The sequence below is a fragment of the Delphinus delphis genome, chromosome 20 (genome assembly GCF_949987515.2).
Source record: "Delphinus delphis chromosome 20, mDelDel1.2, whole genome shotgun sequence".
NCBI lineage: Eukaryota > Metazoa > Chordata > Mammalia > Artiodactyla > Delphinidae > Delphinus > Delphinus delphis.
This window is the reverse complement of record NC_082702.1, coordinates 21,302,248-21,323,529: the sequence shown is the minus strand read 5'-3', so window position 1 is coordinate 21,323,529 and position 21,282 is coordinate 21,302,248.

Here is a 21,282-nt window from a genome sequence, read left to right as displayed (position 1 = left end):
TATTGGTGTAAGTGAGGTGTTAAAGTCTCCCACTATTATTGTGTCACTGTCTATTTCCTCTTTTATAGCTATTAGCAGTTGCCTTATGTATTGAGGTGCTCCTATGTTGGGTGCATATATAATTGTTATATTTTATGCTTGGATTGATCCCTTGATCATTATGTAGTGTCCTTCCTTGTCTCTTGTAACATTCTTTATTTTAATGTCTATTTTATCTGATATGAGTATTGGTACTCCAGCTTTCTTTTGATTTCCATTTTCATGGAATATCTTTTTCCATCCCCTCACTTTCAGTCTGTATGTGTCCTTAGGTCTGAAGTGGATCTCCTGTAGACAGACAATATATATATATATATATATATATATATATATATATATATATATATATATATATATATATATATATATATATATTTATTTATGTCTTGTTTTGGTCTCCATTCAGTAAGCCTGTGCCCTGTGTCTTTTCACTGGAGCATTTAATCCATTCACTTTTAAGGTAATTATCAATAATGTTTGTTCCTATGATCATTTTCTTAGTTGTTTTGGGTTTGTTTTTGTAGGTCCTTTTCTTCTCTTGTGTTTCCCACTTAGAGAAGTTCCTTTAGCATTTGTTGTACAGCTGGTTTGGTGGTGCTGAATTCTCTTAGCTTTTGCTTGTCTGTAATGCTTTTGATTTTTCCATCGAATCTGAATGAAATCCTTACCCAGTAGAGTAATCTTGGTTGTAGGTTCTTCCCTTTCATCACTTTAAGTATATCATGCCACTCCCTTCTGGCTTGTAGAGTTTCTGCTGAGAAATCAGCTGTTAACCTTATGGGAGTTCCCTTGTATGTTATTTTTCGTTTTTCCCTTGCTGCTTTCAATAATTTTTCTTTGTCTTTAATTTTTGCCAATTTGATTACTATGTGTCTCGGCATGTTTCTCCTTGGGTTTATCCTATATGGGATTTGCTGCGCTTCCTGGACTTGGGTGGCTATTTCCTTTTTCATGTTAGGGAAGTTTTTGACTATAATCTCTTCAAATATTTTCTCTGGTCCTTTCTCTCTCTCTCTCTTCTCCTTCTGGGATCCCTATAATGCAAATGTTGTTGCGTTTAATGTTGTTCCAGAGGTCTTTTAGGCTGTTTTCATTTCTTTTCATTCTTTCTTCTTTATTCTGTTCTGCAGCAGTGAATTCCACCCTTCTGTCTTCCAGGTCACTTATCCATTCTTCTCCCTCAGTTATTCTGCTATTGATTCCTTCTAGTGTAGTTTTCATTTCAGTTATCATATTGTTCATCTCTGTTTGTTCTTTAATTCTTCTAGGTCTTTATTAAACATTTCTTGCATCTTCTTGATCTTTGCCTCTATTCTTTTTCTGAGGTCCTGGATCATCTTCACTATCATTATTCTGGATTCGTTTTCTGGAAGGTTACCTATCTCCACTGCATTTAGTTGTTTTTCTGGGGTTTTATCTTGTTCCTTCATCTGGTACATAGCCCTCTGCCTTTTCATCTTGTCTATATTTCTGTGAATGTGGTTTTTGTTCTGCAGGCTGCAGGATTGTAGTTCTTCTTGCTTCTGCTGTCTGCTCTCTGGTGAATGAGCCTATCCAGGAGGCTTGTGCAAGTTTCCTGATGGAAGGGACTGGTGGTGGGTAGAGCTGACTGTTGTTCTGGTGGTCAGAGCTCAGTAAAACTTTAATCCACTTGACTGCTGATGAGTGGGGCTGGGTTCCTGAGGCAACCCAATACTGGAGCTTACCTGGGCTCTTTGGTGGGGATAATGTCAGACTCTGGGAGGGCTCATGCCAAGGAGTACTTCCCAGAACTTCTGCTGCCAGTGTCCTTGTCCCCATGGTGAGCCACAGCCACCCCCGCCTCTGCAGGAGACCCTCCAACACTAGAAGCTAGGTCTGGTTCAGTCTCCCCTGGGCTCACTGCTCCTTCCCCTGGGTGCCAGTGTGCACACTACTTTGTGTGTGCCCTCCAAGAGTGGAGTCTCTCTTTCCCCCAGTCCTGTTGAAGTCCTGCAATCAAATCCCACTAGTCTTCAAAGTCTGATTCTCTGGGAATTCCTCCTTCCGTTGCTGGACCCCCAGGTTGGGAAGCCTGACATGGGGCTCAGAACCTTCACTCCAGTGGGTGGACTTCTGTGGTATGTGTTCTGCAGTCTGTGAGTCACCCACCCAGCAGTTATGGGATTTGATTTTACTGTGATTGTGCCCCTCCTACCATCTCATTGTGGCTTCTCCTTTGTCTTTGAATGTGGGGTATCTTTTTTTGGTGAGTTCCAGTGTCTTCCTGTCGATGATTGTCCAGCAGCTAGTTGTGATTCTGGTGTTCTCACAAGAGGGAGTGAGAGCATGTCGTCCTTCTACTCTGCCATCTTGGTTCAGGGCCCAATATCTTTATGTATTGACTGCAGCCCTTACTGTAAAGTAGGTGAGTAGCTCCTGTGCTGTGCTCTTAACCACTATGGTTAATGTCTATGTTAGTTTCCTAGGGCTTCTGTACAAACATACTGAAACTTATGTGGCTTAAACAACAGAAATTCATTTCCTCACAGTTCTGGAGGCTAGAAGTCTGAGATCAAGTTGTCAGCAATGTTGATTTCTTCTGAGGTCTGTGAGAGAAGGATCTGTTCCAGGCCCATCTCCTTGGCTTGTATATAGATGGCCTTCTCCCCTTGTCTTCACATGGTTTCCCTCTGTACATGTCTGTGCAGAGGTTTCTCTTTCTTAAAAGGGTGCCAGTCACATTGGATTAGGGGCCCATCTAATGACCTCACTTTAACTTAATTACCTCTTTAAAGACTCTATCTCCAAATAATCACATTCTGAGGTACCAGGGCTTAAGATTTCAACATATGAATGGGGGGTGGCAATTCAACACATAATAATGATTTGCACAGAGGGGACTCAACAAACATTCACTCCTTTTATGGTGACAAGGCTCAAGGTTCAGCCTAGCAGTGAGGTCCTTACATGAGGAAGCTGCAAAGGCAGCGGCAGCAGGTACAGATGCACATAAACTCCCTGTGTGAGGACCTGGGAGGCATGACTGCATCAGGAAAGCTTCCTTCAAGAAGTGGATTTAAACCTCTGTTTTCAGGTCTTTTAATAGGATTTTTGAAAATATACTCCTATCTTAGAAAGGCCTCTGGGTTTGTTTTAATCACTTCTCAAAGCTATGCTAGACATTCACTGCCCAGGATCCCCAGTTTAGCCTAATAAAAAAAAAGTAATTACATCATATTAAAGATAATTTGATTGGTACTGAGATGCTAATTGAGTTGAAATGCTTATTGTAACAGACACATCAGATTGGCAAGGAGGAAACTCAGCTTAAATGCGAACAGTGTTGATAGTAGAATTGAAAGATTGTCAATGCAGTTAATTAAATAGTAATTATTTTCTGAACATATCCTGAGTAGCAACGATACAATTATATCTACAAACAGTCATAAGAAAAGAATTACTCCACACTCCACCTAAAAGCAATAGTCCATAAAAGCCCTGATAATGTTCTCCATGAAGAGCATGGCTCTTCCTCCATCAGACCAATACTGCAGACACCAATACTGAAAAGAAGTTTCCCTAAGAAGCTAAGCATTCACTGAGCGGCCCTGTCAAGATACTCTTTTCAGCATGTCATCCCTTCTCCCCAACTGACACCCCGCCCATGCCTATAGTGAACATAACCCAGCAGAGTCTTCTGCTTCCAGAAGAATTACTCACGTCTTCCATTCTTAGACCACAATCTCCCATCCTCCCTGCTTACCCCTTTGGCCACCCCCCCACACACACCCTTGTCCAGGTCTCTGCTTTCTTGTTCTTTGTCCCTCCTGGACTGACAGCCTCCTGTACAGTCCAGAGCCCATGGTCCACCACGTCAACCCTCTCTTGTGAGGGTCCTTGCCTCTCTGTCCCACCCCCTGCCCCCCACCCCAGCCAGACTGTAGCCCTGCCTCAGTCAAGCCCACTGAGTGATGTCAGGGAAACCTCACACCTAGGTCCCCTAGTTGCCCAGGAGTTTTGCTACATCCCCATATCAGTCAGGTTTCTCCAGAGAAACAGAACCAATAGGATATATATACACATGATTTATTATAAGGTATTGACTTCCGTGATTATGGAGGTTACAAAGACCCATGATCTGCCTTGTGCAAGCTGGAGTTGCAGGAAAGCGGGTGGCTCAATCTGGAGTCCTGAGAACTGGAGCACCAAAGGCAGGAGGAGATCAGTGTTCCTCAAGCAGTCAGGGAGAGAGAAAATTCCACTTCTCTCTGCTTTTTGTTCTCTTCAGGCCCTCAGTGGATTGGATGATGCCCACCCACATTGGGGAGGACCATCTGCATTACTCAGTCTACAGATCTAAAGGTAATCTCCCCCAGAAACATGTTCACAGATATACCCAGAAATGTTTAACCAGACATGCGGGCACCCCGTGGCCCAGTCAGGCTGACACATAAAATTAACACCACAGTCCTTCTGTCTGCTCTCTCTTGTTCTCCTTGGCCACTAGTTCAGGTCATCATTCTTTTACCTCTCTAACAATTGATCCCATCTCCCACATTCACTTTCCCACAATACTCAGTAGATAATCTATTTCTAATCTACAGGAAAAATGAAATGAAATAAAGGCTACAGATGGGAACCCTTTCAACTCTCTGCCTCCCATTTCAGAAGTTGCCCGAAAACACATAAACATGTAAAGCTCTTCTCCTTGGGTTTTGTCCCAAAGCAGAACTTCCTCTCCTCCTGATTAAGGCAAGCTCCTCCCGGCATGCTCCTCCAATCCTCACCCACCTTGGCTCCCTTCAACCAGCTCCCAAAATGACTTCAGGATCCCCCACCTTGAAAGCCCTTCCCTCAACTTTGTATTTTCCTCCCAGTTAAACTTGCAGAAGCACTCCCTCCATACTTATGTTCTACCTCCTTGCATCTTGGCTGCTGACCCCAGCTCTTGCAACACGTCACTCAAGCCCTCCCTGTTCTTTCAGTCAAGACACTCCAAGACACACAGAACTGGGTCAGCATCTGTACCAGAAGTTGGAATTCACTCTCTTCCAGGATATTCTGACTCCACTGGCTCCTGCTTTGCCTCTTTCTTTTCTCTGCCACTTCCTCCTAGGCCTCTGTGGTTCACTTTCCCATAACTATTCTGCAAAACTTGATGATCATTAGTGTTCCATCCCCAATCTCTTCCTCTTAGCATCTTCTTTATGGCATTCTCTGTGGGTAATCTAATCCTTCCCCAAGGTTTTGATTATGCTGATGATGCCCTGGTGTATATCTGTAGGCTGAATTTTCATCATCCTAAACTCAGCTTGTACATCTCCTATGCCATTGTATTCTCTCTCTCTCTCTCTCCCTCTCTCTCTCTCTCTCTCTCTCTCACACACACACAAACACATTAAAAATTTTCTTCTGACATTTCCTAGTCTGAGATTGTGATAGTTCATGTCCTTGGAGAAGTAGATCCCAAAATGGGATTAGACCTGCAAGGATTTTATTAGAGAGAAAATAGGGAAGGAGTGGGAAAGGCTGGGAAAAGCATCCATGATGCAAATCTGGCCTCAAGAGTAGGGAAGCAGAAGGAAGTTTGGGTGGGAGCATCCTAAATCACAGTGCAATCTAGGAAACATCCAGCAAGGCTGTCAGGGAATCCATTGGCCAAAATCAGCCACAGAAGGCCCAGCTCCCAGTTTTTCCATTTTTCAGGCCTGCCCTGGAATACCTGCCTAGCTCCAGCACTGAATGGGAGTAGCTTCCGGGAGCTTTGGTGTAATTGCTCCAGCTGCTTGGAACAGAGCAGCTTGGTCTACCTCCCTGGTGTTGGACATCACCAGCCATGTTCTCACGACTACACAGTGGCCAGACCCTGCTGACACAGGAGGCTTCCTGAGGGGCCTCCCTGGGACCCATACTTGCCCATAGTGCTGCAATCCAACAGATTCTTTCTGTAATCACTAACCTTTCTCCTCCATGGAGGAGAAAGACTCCCAGGCCCTAGGAAAGGCATTCTTAGACCAGCAGTGAGAAGACATAAACTTTCTTAGGGAGGGGGGAAGTGGTGGGGGTGGATGGGCTGGGCATCAACTAGAGGTGAGGGGCCAGGTTAAGGAGGGAGAGAGAAACAGGGCCCAACAACTGTGGTCTGATTGGATGCTTGCTACCTTGAGGCAGTGTTTAATCTTTGTATCATTTCCAAGATGGGTGTATCTCATACTTTACCACGCAGTGAGAATCACCTGAAAAGCTGGTTGTCTTCCATTGGATCTCACTCCCAGAGATTTGGGGTGGGGGTGGGGGCTGAGAATTTGCTTTTTTAACTAGCTCTCAGGTGATGGTGGTATTGCCAGCCCAGAGACCACACTACTCAAAGAATAATGTTGGGAAAAGCAATGTTTGACTCTCACCCCTAAACTTGGGCTGCTTCCTTTCTGGGATGGAAACCCACATCTTTGGATGAGGGCCCAAGGGTATAGCTGTTTGCCTTGGGGACCTACTGGCCAGACCTGGTCCTTCATCTCACCCATGTAGCATACCACTCCCTTTGCAGATGCTGCTGTTTAGGAGGAAGGAATGGGAAGAGACACCAAGCTCACTCAAAGATGGAGGAGACCAATGCTCAAGTCTGTCTTGTTCTTGTCACCTGGTTCCTCCCATGCTCTGTCCTGCTTCCTACTGGGGGCTGCAGGAGTTCACCAAGGGCAGACATTCCTTTCTCACTGGGGCTTTATGAGGGATACAGGGTCCAAAGGGAATTCAGATTCTTGGAAGCAAAGTAGTGAGGTAATCCACACACAAAATAACTATATGGTTCCCAAGACACAGCCATGGTGTGGTGAAGAAGTGTTCATGCTGGTGCCTTGAAGCTCTATTGGAAAGAAGAGAACACCACTGGTTGATGCACAAAAGAACCAAGTCATGGGGCTTCCCTGGTGGCGCAGTGGTTGAGAGTCCGCCTGCTGATGCAGGGGACACGGGTTTGTGCCCCGGTCTGGGAAGATCCCACATGCTGCGGAGTGGCTGGGCCCGTGAGCCATGGCCGCTGAGCCTGCGTGTCCAGAGCCTGTGCTCTGCAACGGGAGAGGCCACAACAGTGAGAGGCCCGCGTACCGCAAAAAAAAAAGAACCAAGTCATGGAGATACTAGTCTGGGTGTCTCTTCTCTTCCCTGGTGGGAAGTTGTGGAATTCAGGTGAATGGTGTGGCATTAACAAAGACATATGAGAAGCCTGCTGTGGGGGTGGAGCACAGGGAAGAATTGGCAAAGGGGAGGACCTATTCAGTACTGTTTATCAGACTCCATATGAGCTTAAAATGAAGGTCATGGAAGGGAAGAGATAGAGAAAGAAGCAGAAATGAGAAACGTTCAGGCCTGATAGTGATCAGAGAACACATCTCTGATTTGATAATGAAAGTCAATGAGAAAACACAAGTCAATTTGCAACTAATTTCTCAAGAATGGAAAGCCCCTTATTCTGTTCTGCAACATCATTCCAAAGACAGGTCATGTGTAAGGAAAGACAAAAAAAGTAGGTGGTTATTTTACTGGAAGAGTCATCTGTTCTGGAAAATAATCTCTGATATCTGGGTTCTAAGGAGAGACACACTTGGCCAGCTTGTCCTGGCATTGTCCCTCTAATTAGACCATCACTGGGGAGGGACCTCCTCTTTGAGCCCAGCCTGGCAGTATTAGCTGATCAGGACAGAGGCAGGACATTCAGTCTATTAGGACCACAGGCTTCTGTGGTTACCCTTCCTCTCAGATTCCTTCTGGGGTGATGTGGAAGGGTCATTCCTGATGTAGTTAGTTAAAATGAGGTTACACTAGAGTTAGGGTGGACCCCAATTCAGTATGACTGGTGTCCTTACGAGAAGATGGCAATGTAAAGACACAGAGAGGCAGGGAGAAAGCCACGTGAAGTTGGAAGCAGAGACTGGAGTGATGCAGCCACAAGCCAAGGAATGTCTGGGGTGACCAAGAACTAGAAGAGACAAGGAAGGATCCTCCCCAGGAGGCTTCAGAGGGAACATAGCCCAACTGACACCTTGATTTCAGCCTTCTGGCCTCCAGAACTGTGAGAGTAAGTTTCTGTAAACCCACTCAGTTTGTGGCACTTTGTTATGGCAGCCTGAACAAACTCATGTCTGAGGAACTGTGCTTGAGGGTGTGGATGGAACAGGTGGGGACAGGTGCAGGATTGTGTTAGCAGAACTGGGGGCTGGCTGTGAGCCCTGGGCCTCCTTCTCCATATGCCCCACATGCAACTCTGGGCCCCTGCTCAACAGCCCAAACAGAGGCACTGGCCGACTCCAACGATAGTTCCATCCCTGAGCCTCAGAGCGCTCTGAGAGCTGCACTGGAGGCCAGATCCTTGCCGCCCGAACTATGTTGCTCCATGAGCCCTGGGACCCACACCCATCCCAGCTCAGTGCATGGGCAGCCCTGAACTTGGAAGCTTCCGGTCTCCTAAGGCCCTTACACCAGTCGGGAGGACTTAAGCATGTCTAAGCAATTAGAATAAATCAAAACAGATGTTCGTTTCAGTGTGCTGGCAATTACTTTGTAATTAACTAATGGGCTCTGTAGCAGCCACTTTTATGTGTGGCTAATGGCTGAGATGGCCTATTCCATTGCTACCTTGCGGCAGGGAGGGAGAGCTTGCGAGCTTTGAGGATGTACCTGTCACGTTCGTTGCAGCCAAGTAGCCACAGCCACAGCCACAGCCACAGCAGCGGGGCCTTGACCCTGGCACATCCCCACCACTCACTCAGTCCCTACAAGAGGAGCAGCATGGTGGCCACTCCACACGGTCTCATTTGTTCAACAACCCCACGAAAGAAGAGCCTTAAGCACAGAAGGGTTAAAGACATGGAGCCTGAGAAGGGCAGACCTGGGCTTCAGCCTCAACCTGTCAGATTCCTGAGCCAGTGCTCTGAAACTAGCGTTCAGGTACGGCAAAATGTATTTGGGGTGCAGCCATCTCTGGGCTGTCTTCCTGCCCACCCAGCCCTGACCCTGGAGACCTTGCAGGCTGGAGGCGGGGCGCCCCACTGTGGTCAGATATGGAGGTGCCTAGAAAATGAATGCGCTAAATGATCAGGCAGGACCCGTGGAAAATGGAATTGTTCAATAATTAGATTTTGCTAATGATTTTAAGTGCTCCTTTAATAGGTTCCCTCTCTAGCTTTCCCAAACTGGCACATCGCAGTGTGGTTGTGCTGGAGGGAGCAGGTGCCACCTCCCCTCACTGAGACGGGCCAGCTGAGCGACCCACTGTCCTGGTATCTCAACCCCCCTCTCCCTCCCCTTCTCTTCCTCCCCCCTCCTTCCCTCTTTCTCCCTCCCTTTGTCTGTCTCAGTCTCTTACCCTCTCTGTCTCTCTCCAGGGCCTCCTAGCCCATCTCATATAGACACTGAATGCCAACCTCTACCACACGGAGTACATCATCAGAGGGTCTGAAGTCTAATCATCTGGGTTCAAACCTCAGCTCTGTCACATGTATGCTGAGTGACATTAGGGAACTTACTTCTTCTCTTTGAGTCTTAACCTCTCAGTCTAGAAACTGAAGATTATAAATATATTTCACAGGGTTTAATTCATTTATTCAACTAATATGAGAAAGACTTCTCTGTGCCAGGCACTGCTGGAGGCTCTGGTTATAAGTAATGAACGCTGCAAAGCCCCTGCTCTTCCCAGTGGGAGACAACAAACAAACAAACAAACAAAGGAAGGGGTGAGTGGAGTTAAGAAGCAAAGAAAACAGAGTGGAGGCATGGAGTGTGGCTTCTCCACCACAGCAGAGGTGCAGGGCTCAGCTGCTGGGGGGCGGCCTGAGAACCATCCATACAGAAGAAAGCTGAGCCAAACTGCGGAACGAGAGGACTAGGGCTAGGGTCTTAACGACTGCATTTTTGTCCTGAGTTTCAGCCTGGCCTGAAGGGACACCTACCCTCCTGGTCTGTGTAGTCCTTTGAATCAATCCACCTGTGCACACCTCACCCTGCTTTTTCTTTTTTTCTTAAACCAGAGTTCGGTTTCTATCACAGACATCTGAGAAAGTCCTGACTCATGCAAGTGGTTAAAAGTTTCTTATTTGCTTGTTTTTCTCTCCATTTAGAGAAATATTTCACTGTGTGGCCTCAAGCAGGAGGGCTGTGCGGAGGAGGGAGTGGGGCAGGAAGGGGAAGGGCTGGAGGCTGAGTGATGGGAGAGCAGGAGAGCCCTCAGACCCCCACGAAAACTCAGCCCTCTCTTGGTGAGAGCACTTTAGCGGTCACCACGCATCTGTGGACTTCTTTATTAATTGCTCCTTTGAGTCTAAAACCCAGTTCTTTTATTAAAATTATGAAACCATCAAGCAACCTGACAATGACAATAATGCCTTTGTAATGTCTGTGTGGTAACAATCCTTCCCTTGTCTTCTGAGCAATATATTCATTCCTGTGACTATTGAGTGGGCAGGAAAAATAGAACAGTGTGATTAATGGGACCCTCCATAGCCTTCTCCAGAGAGTGACAGGGCTGGGAAAGGAAAGCAAAGCCTTCTTCTATCAGGAGTAGATTATTAATAATTCCATTCCCTTCAGACCAGTTATGATCATTAATCTATCCTGAGTCTAAAGTTCTAGAAATCTGAAGCCTTGACTATGGGCAGACGGAGACAGCCCCTGCCCTAATGGCATGCACAGCACAGAGCTGTCCACCCCTCCAGAGGACAGACCCAAGGGAGTGCCTTGTGTAGACCCTGGAAGCAGCCTCATGGCTGCCTGAGCAGGAATTCCAGGGTCCTGGAGTAGACAAAGCATGGATTGGAAGGGGAGCATGGGCTTTGGGTGGACATGTCCCCTTTGACCCTTCCATCCCACTACCCATGAGAAGTGGAGAGGTCAGAGCAGGGTCCTCTATGGTGTAAGACCAAAAAAGGGGCTCCATCTTCCCCACATCTAAGAGCAGTCCTGCACTCAAGTGTGAGCCTGCAAATCCCTTCTGCCACATCTGGACTCTGGAAGGCAGGAGGAAGACCAAAAAACCTTAGAGTAGAATGGCACATGAAAGCATCTCTTCCGGTTCTTATTTGATGGATGATAGAAGAAGGTCCAGAGAGTCAGTGGCTTGCCTGGGGTCTCATGTGGGCAAACTACTGTGCCCAGAGTCTGTGCTCTTAGTCACCACACATTAGGGCCTCCCTGGGCACATACCAGGTGCTCAGTAGGATTCTTTGTGCCAGCCCTCCTCTGTCATGGCTGCTGTAAAAACAGGCCCCAGGTGAGAACACTGGCAGAGGGCTGAGGAAGATGAGATAGAGTGTGGGTTCCAGGTGGTGGCAGGAAGCAGTGAGGGTGTGGAGAAAGGGTGGGGAGATGTGACTACCTCATCAAGAAAGACCATCCTGTACTGATCTGTAAAGGAAAACCAGACAGTAGAGTACTGTGAAGGGATTCAGAGCTACTGAACTCAGGAAGCTGAGGTGAGGTGAGGGCCTGGAAATGCCTTCCCTGGAGGAGGCACACAGACCAGGAGGGACAGATAAGGGAGATATGAATACACATATGGATACTGAGAAGGAAAGGATTAGCCATGGGGGTGATGGCTTCAAGAGAATCCCACCCCATCCATTCTGGGAGACCCTCCCTCTGCAAATCCTTTCCAGATTGAAAGACTGAGAGGTACTGAGCTGGACAGGAGGGTGACAGCTGAACTACAGCACCATTGATTGAGCCGAGGGCAAACATGCCCTACCTTTGTTCTCCTTAATCTAAATTGAATCTGGGTGGGGGAAAGATTACAGGATGGAAGTGAAAACTCAACTGCATTTCAAATTACACTGATTGGAATGGAAATAGTCTTGGAGGCTTCGAGGAGAAATGGCCAGTCCTGGTACAAGCCTTACTTCACTTTGATTCACACTTTTGTGTAGTAAAGGGCAGAAATACTAAAAACTAAACTAAAATGATAATAATACTAAAAACTAACAGTCTGGCAACTGGCAACTGTGCTGAGGCCAGGGAGACTCTGAATCTGGTGTCCACACTCTCCCACCTAGAGGCCAGGCTTCGCAGGGTCCATAGGCTCCCCTGCAGAGAGATGAGCCACACACCCACCACCTGTGTCTCCAGCCAGGAGAGCCAGTGCTGTGACCTCTGAGAAATGGAGACAATCTCCCCACCCCTGATCACCTAGCTTCTCTGCTCCCAGGACCCAACCATACATGCCTGGTTGTAGAAGCAGAGAGTGCTGGAGAAGGGTAGTAGCTCGGAAGTTGCCAGCCCGGCCCCAAGTCTGTCCTCTGTGGGGCCCCCAGAGTCATCCACCCTTAAAGAGAGAGGACGTTCTCCTCTGTCCATAATGACCTAGTCTCCCTGGCCCAGCCTGTAGTACCCTCAGAAACCCTATTTGGTAAGTCCAGCAGGGGTGGAGGGCAGAGCCCCAGGATACCAGCAATCATCCTAGGAGCTCATCAGCTTCCCCGCTTTCCTTAGGCCATACCCCATCTTATCTCTCCCTGAAATTAAGCAGCATTCAGTAGCCTCAGAAAAGCAGTCCATTATTTTCTTTTATGTTAATCTAAATTAAATCTGCAAATGTAAAGAAGTACTAGTGTAAGAGCAGGCCAACCTCACCAGCCACTGGCAGAGTGTGAAAGGATGTGGATGTGGATGTGGACGTGCTGGAGGGTGAGCCTTACTGGAGTGAGGGTACATGTATTAGTGGGAAGGGAAGGGAACATGGGCCATGATGCCTGACCTACTTCTGGTGAGGTCCCTCGAATTCTAGATGACATATATTTAAAAGCAGTCTGTCCAGTGGTTTTGAAACCACATACAAGCCCCTGTGTCCCTGTCCTTTGAAATAAAAGGCTTTTGCTTTAGTCTCTCAGGCCTCTTTTGAGTCTCAAAAGGCTGGTTCAAGAGTTAATGATTAGGAAATGTGAAAACATAGAAACAAAGAATAGTTGTTGGGTCAGGAAACTGGTAACAATTTAGACTGTAAACCAGGTAACAATTTAGACTATAAACCAGCCATGTAGCAGTCACCAAACTCCTAGTTTCCTGAAAGATACAGATAAAAATCTGACACACATTCCTAAGTTGTTTTTACAAGAATCAGACCCACCAGATGAAAAGTGCTGACAACAAGCACATAGACCCCAGACCAGTTGAAACCAGAAGGTTTATGGTGCTCGAAACTTCACCTTGATACTAACCAATTCAAGAATTTGGCATGAGCTCATCATACACCCTGCGGCTCCCTCCTTCACAATGTCTTTAAAAACCCTTCCCTGAAAGCCATCAGGGAGTTCAGGTCTCTTGAGCATGAGCTGCCTATTTTCCTTGCTTGCTCTCAGTAAATACTGTACTTTCCTTGGCCACAAGCCAGTGTCAGTAGATTGGCTTTATTGAGGGAGGGCGAGTGAACCCAAGTCCAGTAACAGTTTCAGGAGTGAGAGAAAGAAAAGTTGAGAGATGTGTGGCCCTGCCCCTGCCAAAACCTTTTGCCTAGCCAATCCAGGATCTACTTGGCAGAAGCCAGCAGGGTCATTACTATTCCTCTCATGAGAATTTGGGATCCCTGGAACCCACATGGCTGGAGAGAACTCAGCTTGAAATCTCACAGTGGGTCTCACTCCTTTCAGCTAAGCCGTCTTGTCCTTAGAGGGCTCTTGTCAAAGAGGAATACTCTGCCTGGTCCTGGTGAGGAAGATCCAGAATGTGGAGCACTAGATTGGGATAGTAGGTGGTTGGGAAAACAAAGTTCTTCAGGTGACTTAACCTGCTGATAGGGTTACCAGATAAAATACAAGATGCTTAGTTAAATTTGACTTTCATACAAACAACACAGTTTTTTATAAGTATGCCCCATTCAATACATGGGGTATGCTTACACGAAAATATTATTCATTATTTATCTGAAATGTAAATGTAACTGGGCATTCTGTATTTTTATCTGCTCAGTCTGGGAACCCTAACTGCTGAGGGCCAGTAACATCTTGTAAATAAGACCCAGGGAGCTACAATCTCTGTGTGTCCTCCCAACAAGCCAGCTTTCAGAGAAAGGAGCAGGCAATGCCAACCAGAAATTTCTTCATCACTGTACCAAAGCCACCACAGATGAGTTTACAAATTGAATTCTGTCTTTATCAATGTCTGTTTAGTGAGGTCTTCCCTGAGACTGCTGCTTGAAGACAGACATGTTCTGTGTCCCAGTCATATCTGTGTACCCCGCAGGGCTCAGTTCAAGCCCTGGTGTTCTGGGAATCAGGGATTTTTGGGTTTACTTCCACCTCTTCTGGACACAACCTTTCTAAGGCTCAAGTGTCCTCATCTGTAAAATGGGATCAATAATCTCTTCTCACTATTAATTGTCAAGAACAAATGAGAAATTCTAGGAAAATATTTGAAGCATTTTAAATCGAACACTATACAGGATTTGTGTTGCTCTTGAAACACGATTATTGAATTCCATTGAAAAGAAATTCTTCATTTGGTCCCTTCCACCTCTTCAGGAACAGCCCACCATGCAAAGAAATTTCCTCCCATAGTGCCACTGCTGTTAATACCTGGGCTTCTGGTGCGGGATGTGGGTGGGGGCATGCTGCCTGTCAGCGAGCATGGTGGCCCCACCACAGACATTTACAGTGAAGCCTCCCACCTGCACTCCCGCATCTGCAGACAAATACTGCAGGCATTGCATCATCATTTCCCAGCTTGGGGAACCACTGGTCTGTTTGTTTTTAAAGGGAAATAAAGGCTGCAGGGGATGAGAAATGTCAGGAGTGAGTGTAATTTAAGCTACCTGAAATATCAAGATGGACAGATAGCAAGGACACATCCATGGACACAGGTTGGCTCCCACACTTCTGACAATATACTCAGCAACTGTTTCCCATGCCTACTATGTGCCAGCTCTTCCCTTTGGGAAGCAAAGGCAGGGATACTGCCAGCACTCAGTGCAAGGCAGGGTGCCCATTAGATGCTTCCCCTGCCCAAGCCTTACAGTGCTGCATCCCAACCTTGGACGGGACCCTCCTCCTCCACACATCCTCCACAACACCTCTCCTGAGGGGGCACTTGGAGCTGCGCTGGACTTGGTGATGCCCAGCGAGTCTCAAGGCCTCCCAGAGTTCGAGCTGACGCCCACCCTTACACACTCTGAGGCTGGGATGGAGGTTCCCTTTCATGGTTAAACCTGATGAGCCTCAGCTTTCATGGAAAGCCAGCTTATTGAGTCTCATCACAGAAAGTAGTCAGAGCTTTGTGGCAGCTCACCACTCTCAGGGAGCCTTCCCAGGTTGCTTCAGCTCACACCCTTCCCTGCTTCCTTTCTGTTTCTTGGTGGACACTGATCATCTGTCTCATCCTGCCAAGGATATCTCCAGCTCCTGGGCCAGGCCAGTGGCTGCTCTCAGTAACTACCTCAGGGCTGGGGACACAGAGGTGTATAGACTGAGACTCAATTAGAGTTTTTAGAAATCTATACCCAAGTGTTTTCCAGACAGGTTTAAAAAAAATCCATAAAAATTAATGGAACACACAGCATGACAAGCAGCACACAGTGCTAATGGGCATCTTCCCAGCAGGAAAATCAGCCCTGGGGTAAGCAGTGTGAGTCCCTGCAGGAGGAAATGACAAAGAACCCTTTTCACTCCCAAGTGCAGCTGTCCAGGAAGGCCAGGAGGGCTCCTTCTTGCAGATCACTCATGCCTGCAAAACTGGGCTAAGGTAGAAAGGGACAGCAGGTGAGGAGCAGATGCAGAGTGATGGGAATATGCAGGCATCCACAGGCAGCTGAGCTGAGAAGTATGCAGTGATGGCTTCCTTGAGAAGCCATTGAAGTTCCTTGAGAACTTCTTCAAGTTCTAACCTCAGGGGTTATAAGCCTAATGAGGGCTCCGGGGTCTCAGCACCCTGGTCAACACTACCCTTTAATAATCATCTCTAGGCCTCCTGGTTTTTGTTTCATTCTGCTTCCTCTACAGACTTCTCATCAAGGACATAACGATCATCATGGCAATGCATTATCCTTGAAAACCGTACTAAAATGATGTCATTTGGTGGGAATGTGCTCAGGAGAAGCCTCCTGCCCCCATTTCCCATACTGCAGCTAGGGGGTTATTTGTCTTCAGGGCACAGACAGCACCTCCTCACTCCTTAGATCACCCAGAGGTGTGCGGTGCTGGGGCCTGATCACCACTGATGATGGCGAGGAACGTGCAAGCATTTTCCAGGAAGGAAGACAAGGCTGGATTCTAATGAGAAGCTGGAGAATCCTCCAGGTTGGAGGATCAGGTGCCAGGACAGGTGCCAGATCAGGTGCTAGTCTTGTCTCCAGCTGTCATTCGGCATTACATCATTTCTCTAACTCTCAGTGTCCTCATTTATATAATTAGGGGATAGAATATTTTACCAAAATTTCTTTACTCCTTTAAGAACCTGCATTAAGTATCTACTGTATGCCAGGCACTGGTCCAGGCACTTGGGCTACATTAATGACCCAGACAGAAATCCCTAATGCAGGAGTGAGGAGTGCTCAGGACACAACTCTGAATATGGTTGTCAGGGGAGGCCCCATTGAAAAGGTGCTACTCTGTGGCTCTTTTCCTTCCACCTCACACGGCAAGGCCCATGAACAATGAGTTGTTCATTTATAAATAGACCAGGCCAAGAAAATCTTAACTTTTCATAAGTGAAGATTAAGAACTCATGAATTTGAAAACTAGGCTTATGAATGATTCTACTTATATTAATTTAATTATAACAGTCTGTTTAATAACATCTTATTAATCCAATAGAAAACTTCCTTTAAAAATAATAGAAAACACAATTGAATTATTCCTTCAAACTGTGCCCTGACCTTGGGCTCCTTGACAATTCATAAATGAGGTCCTTTTGGTGGATGCATCACATCTCCTCTCTCACATTGCTATTTTGTCTCCTGTTCCACACTTGCTTCCGGCTTCTGACACCTCATCTTGCCTCCCTTTCACAGAGCCAGCTATTGTTCTCCCATGCTTCTGTCTAATGCAAAGGCAGAGAAAGAGATCCAGAGGGAAAATGTGGAGGGTGGAAGATGGTTTGGGATTTGTGGGATTTAAGGAAGTGAATAGCAGTTTCTCCTTCCCAGGGTCTCTTCAACAGTCAGCGGCCTCATCGGCTGTGGGGAAGAAGGGCTGCTTACATCCACCTGTGAGAACTAGATGGAAGAAAGGATTTGTAGAGGCTCTTTAGCAACACTGGAGCAAAATTAAGCCACCCGACACAACCCTGTGATCCTGTGTCCTCACTCCCAGAGACTGATCAAAACATTCCCCCACTCCATTCACTAGGTCTCCAAGCCCTAGGGGGTGGGGGAAAAAGGAAAATTCCTTTGTTCAGGATAATCACAGCTGTTCTGTGGAGTCTGTTCAGTTCAGGGCAGCTCAGCCAGGAACCCCAGCTTTATCTCTCTGGCAGGTCAGTCAGTAGATGAGGTGTGCTACTCTTAAGCTATGTCACATGGGCACAGTAGACAAATGCCAAGCATTTGAAGAAATTCCTTGGGAGTCTCTTTACACCAAGGGTCATAGGAGAGGCCAGGAAATTAGTCCCCTTAGGTCATGGCCTGATCTTTCCTCTAAGCCAAGCAAGGATTGTAAACTGAGTACTAAAAACTCCTTCTACAGCCCAAAAAGGGAAAGGCAGGAGCCTTGGAGATCGGCTCTTAAGAGAGACCTGCCAGGTGAGAGGAAAGACCAAGATCCTAGCTAACCACTGATACTGGCTGCTGAGTCAAGAGCTATTTTTGGGGGGTGGGGTGGGGAGGGGAGCTGAGAAGTAGATCAATGAGGAATATGTTGTTGAGAATCCCTTTTGCGTGCCCAGCTCATTGAGCCCATTAGTCAGTCAATGGCTGAGAATGACCCATCAAAGAATCAACACAAGGAAGAAGTAAAACTGTCACTGTTTGCAGATGATGTGATGCTATACACAGAAAATCCTAAAGATCCACCAAAAAACTACTAGAGCTCATCAATGAATTCAGTAAAGTTGCAGAATACAAAATAAATATACAGAAACCTGTTGCATTTCTATATACTAACAACAAACTTTTGGAAAGAAAAATTAAGAAAACAATCCCATTTATAATCACATCAAAAAGAATAAAATACCTAGGGTTAAACCTACTTAAGGAGGTAAAATACCTGTACTCAGGAAACTGTAAGACACTGATGAAAGAAATTGAAGATGACACAAACAGATGGAAAGATATACCATGTTCATGGATTGTAAGAATTAATAGTGTTAAAATGACTACACTATCCAAGGCAAACTGCATATTCAATGCAATCCCTATCAAAACACCAATGGCATTTTTCATAGAACTAGAACAAATAATTTTAAAATTTGTATGGAAACACAAAAGACCTTGAATAATTAAAAAAGTCCTGAGAAAGAAAAACAGAAGTGGAGGAATCATGCTCCCTTACTTCAGACTATACTACAAAACTACAGTCATCAAAACAGTATGGTACTGGCACAAAATCAAACACATAGATTAATGGAATAGAATAGAGAGCTCAGAAATAAACCCACAGACTTACGGTCAATTATTCTGTAAGAGAGGAGGCAAGAATATACATTGGAGAAAAGACTGTCTCTTTAATAAGTGGTGCTGGGAAAACTGGACAGCTACATGTAAAAGAATGAAATTAGAACACTGTCTAATACCATATACAGAAATAAACTCAAAATGCTCAAAAACTAAATGTAAGACAGGAAGCCATAAAACTCCTAGAAGAAAACATGGGTGGACTACTCTTTGACATAAATGGTAGCAATATGATTCCTCAAAAGGTAAGACTCCCCAAAAGGCAAGAAACTACCCACATACCTGGGTAGGGCAAAAGGAAAAAAAGGAAAAACAGAGACAAAAGAACAGGGACAGGACCTGTACCTCTGGGAAGGAGCTGTGAAGGGGGAAAAGTTTCCACACACTAGGAAGCCCCTTCACTGGCAGAGAGAGGGGGTGGGTGGGGGAGAAGCTTCGGAGCCATGGAGGAGAGCACAGCAACAGGGGTGCAGAGGGCAAAGTGTAGAGAGTCCCACACAGAGGCTCAGTGCTGACAAGCACCCACCAGCCTGAGAGGCTTGTCTGCTCACCTGCTGGGGTGGGTGGGGGCTGGGAGCTAAGGCTCAGGCTTTGGAGGTCAGATCCCAGGGAGAGGACTGGGGTTGGCTGCGTGAACACATCCTGAAAGGGGCTAGTGCACCACAGCTAGCCAGGAGGGAGTCCGGAAAAAAGTCTGGAACTGCCTAACAGTCAATAGACCATTGTTTCAGGGAACGCAAGGAGAGGCGATTCAGAGCACTGCCTAAAAGAGCTTCCGAGATGGGCATGAGCCGCGGCTATCAGCATGGACACCAGAGGCAGGCATGAAATACAAATGCTGCTGCTGCAGCCACCAAGAATTCTGTGTGCAGTGCAAGTCACTATCCACACCACTCCCCCCAGGAGCCTGTGCAGCCTGCCACTGCCAGGGTCCTATGATCCAGGGACAACTTCCCTGGGAGAACACACGGCAGAGGTCAGGCTGTTGCAATGTCACACTGGCCTCTGCTGCCACAGGGTCACCCCACATTCCGTCCCCCTCCCTCTTCCAAGCCTGAGTGAACCAGAGCCCCTAATCAGCCACTCCTTTAACCCCCTCCTATCTATGTGAAAAACAGATGCCAGACAGTGACCTACATGCAGAGGTGGGGCCAAATCCAAACTGAACCCCTGGAGCTGTGGGAACAAAGAAGAGAAAGGGAAATTTCTCCATGCAGCCTCAGGAGCAGTAGATTAAATCTCCACAGTCAACTTGATGTACCTGCACATGTGGAATAACTGAATAGACAACGAATCATCCCAAAATTTAGGCAGTAGACTTTGGGAGCAACTGTAGACTTGGGGTTTGCTGTATGCAACTGACTAGTTTCTGATTTTTATGTTTATCTTAGTTTAGTTTTTAGCACTTGTTATCATTGGTGGATTTGTTTATTGGTTTGGTTGCTCTCTTTCCTTTTTTTTAAATTACTTTTTATGTATTTTTTAAAGTATTTTTTTAATAACTTTATTTTATTTTTTCTTTCTTTCTCCCTTTTCTTCTGAGCCATGTGGCTCACAGGGTCTTCGTGCTCTGGCCAGGTGTCAGGCCTGAGCCTCTGAGGTGGGAAAGCTGAGTTCAGGACATTGGACTACCAGAGACCTCCTGGCTCCACATAATATCAATCAGCGAGAACTCTCCCAGAGTTATCTGTTTCAATGCTAAGACCCACCTACACTCAATGACAAGCAATCTACAGTGCTGGACACCCCATGCTGAACAGGGACACAACCCCACCCATTAGCAGAGAGGCTGCCTAAAATAATAATAATAAGGTCACAGACCCCCCAAAACACACCACCAGATGCGGTCCTGCCCATCAGAAAGAAAAGATCCAGCCTCTTCCACCAGAACACAGAAACCAGTTCCCTCCATCAACAGGCCTACACAATCCACTGAACCAACCTTACCCACTTGGGGTGGACAACAAAAACAAGAAGTACGAACCTGCAGCCTGTGGAAAGGAGACCCAAACACAGTAACTTAAGCAAAATGAGACACAGAGAAATAGTCAGCAGATGAAGGAGCAAGGTAAAAACCCAGCAGACCAAACAAATGAAGAGGAAATAAGTCTACTGGAAAAGGACTCCAAGTAATGACAGTAAAGATGAACCAAAATCTTGGAAATGGAATGGAGAAAATACAAGAAACATTGAACAAGGACCTAGAAGAACTAAAGAGCAAATAATCAATGATGAACAACACAGAAAATGAAATTAAAAATTCTCTAGAAGGAATCAATAGCAGAATAACTGAGGCAGAAGAATGGATAAGTGACCTGAAAGAGAAAGTAGTGGAAATAATGACTGCAGAGCAGAATAAAGATAAAAGAATGAAAATAATTGAGGACAGTCTCAGAGATCACTGGAACAATGTTAAATGCGCCAACATTCGAATTATAGGGGTACCAGAAGAAGAAGAAGAGAAAAAGAAAGGGACTGAGAAAATATTTCAAGAGTTTATAGATGAAAACTTCCCTAATATGAGAATGGAAATTGTCAGTCAAGCCCAGGAAGTGCAGAGAGTTCCATACAGGACAAATCCAAGGAGAAACACTCCAAGACACATATTATCAAATGATCAAAAATTAAATACAAAGAATAAATATTAAAGCAGCAAGGGAAAAGCAACAAATAACATACAAGGGAATCCACATAAGGTT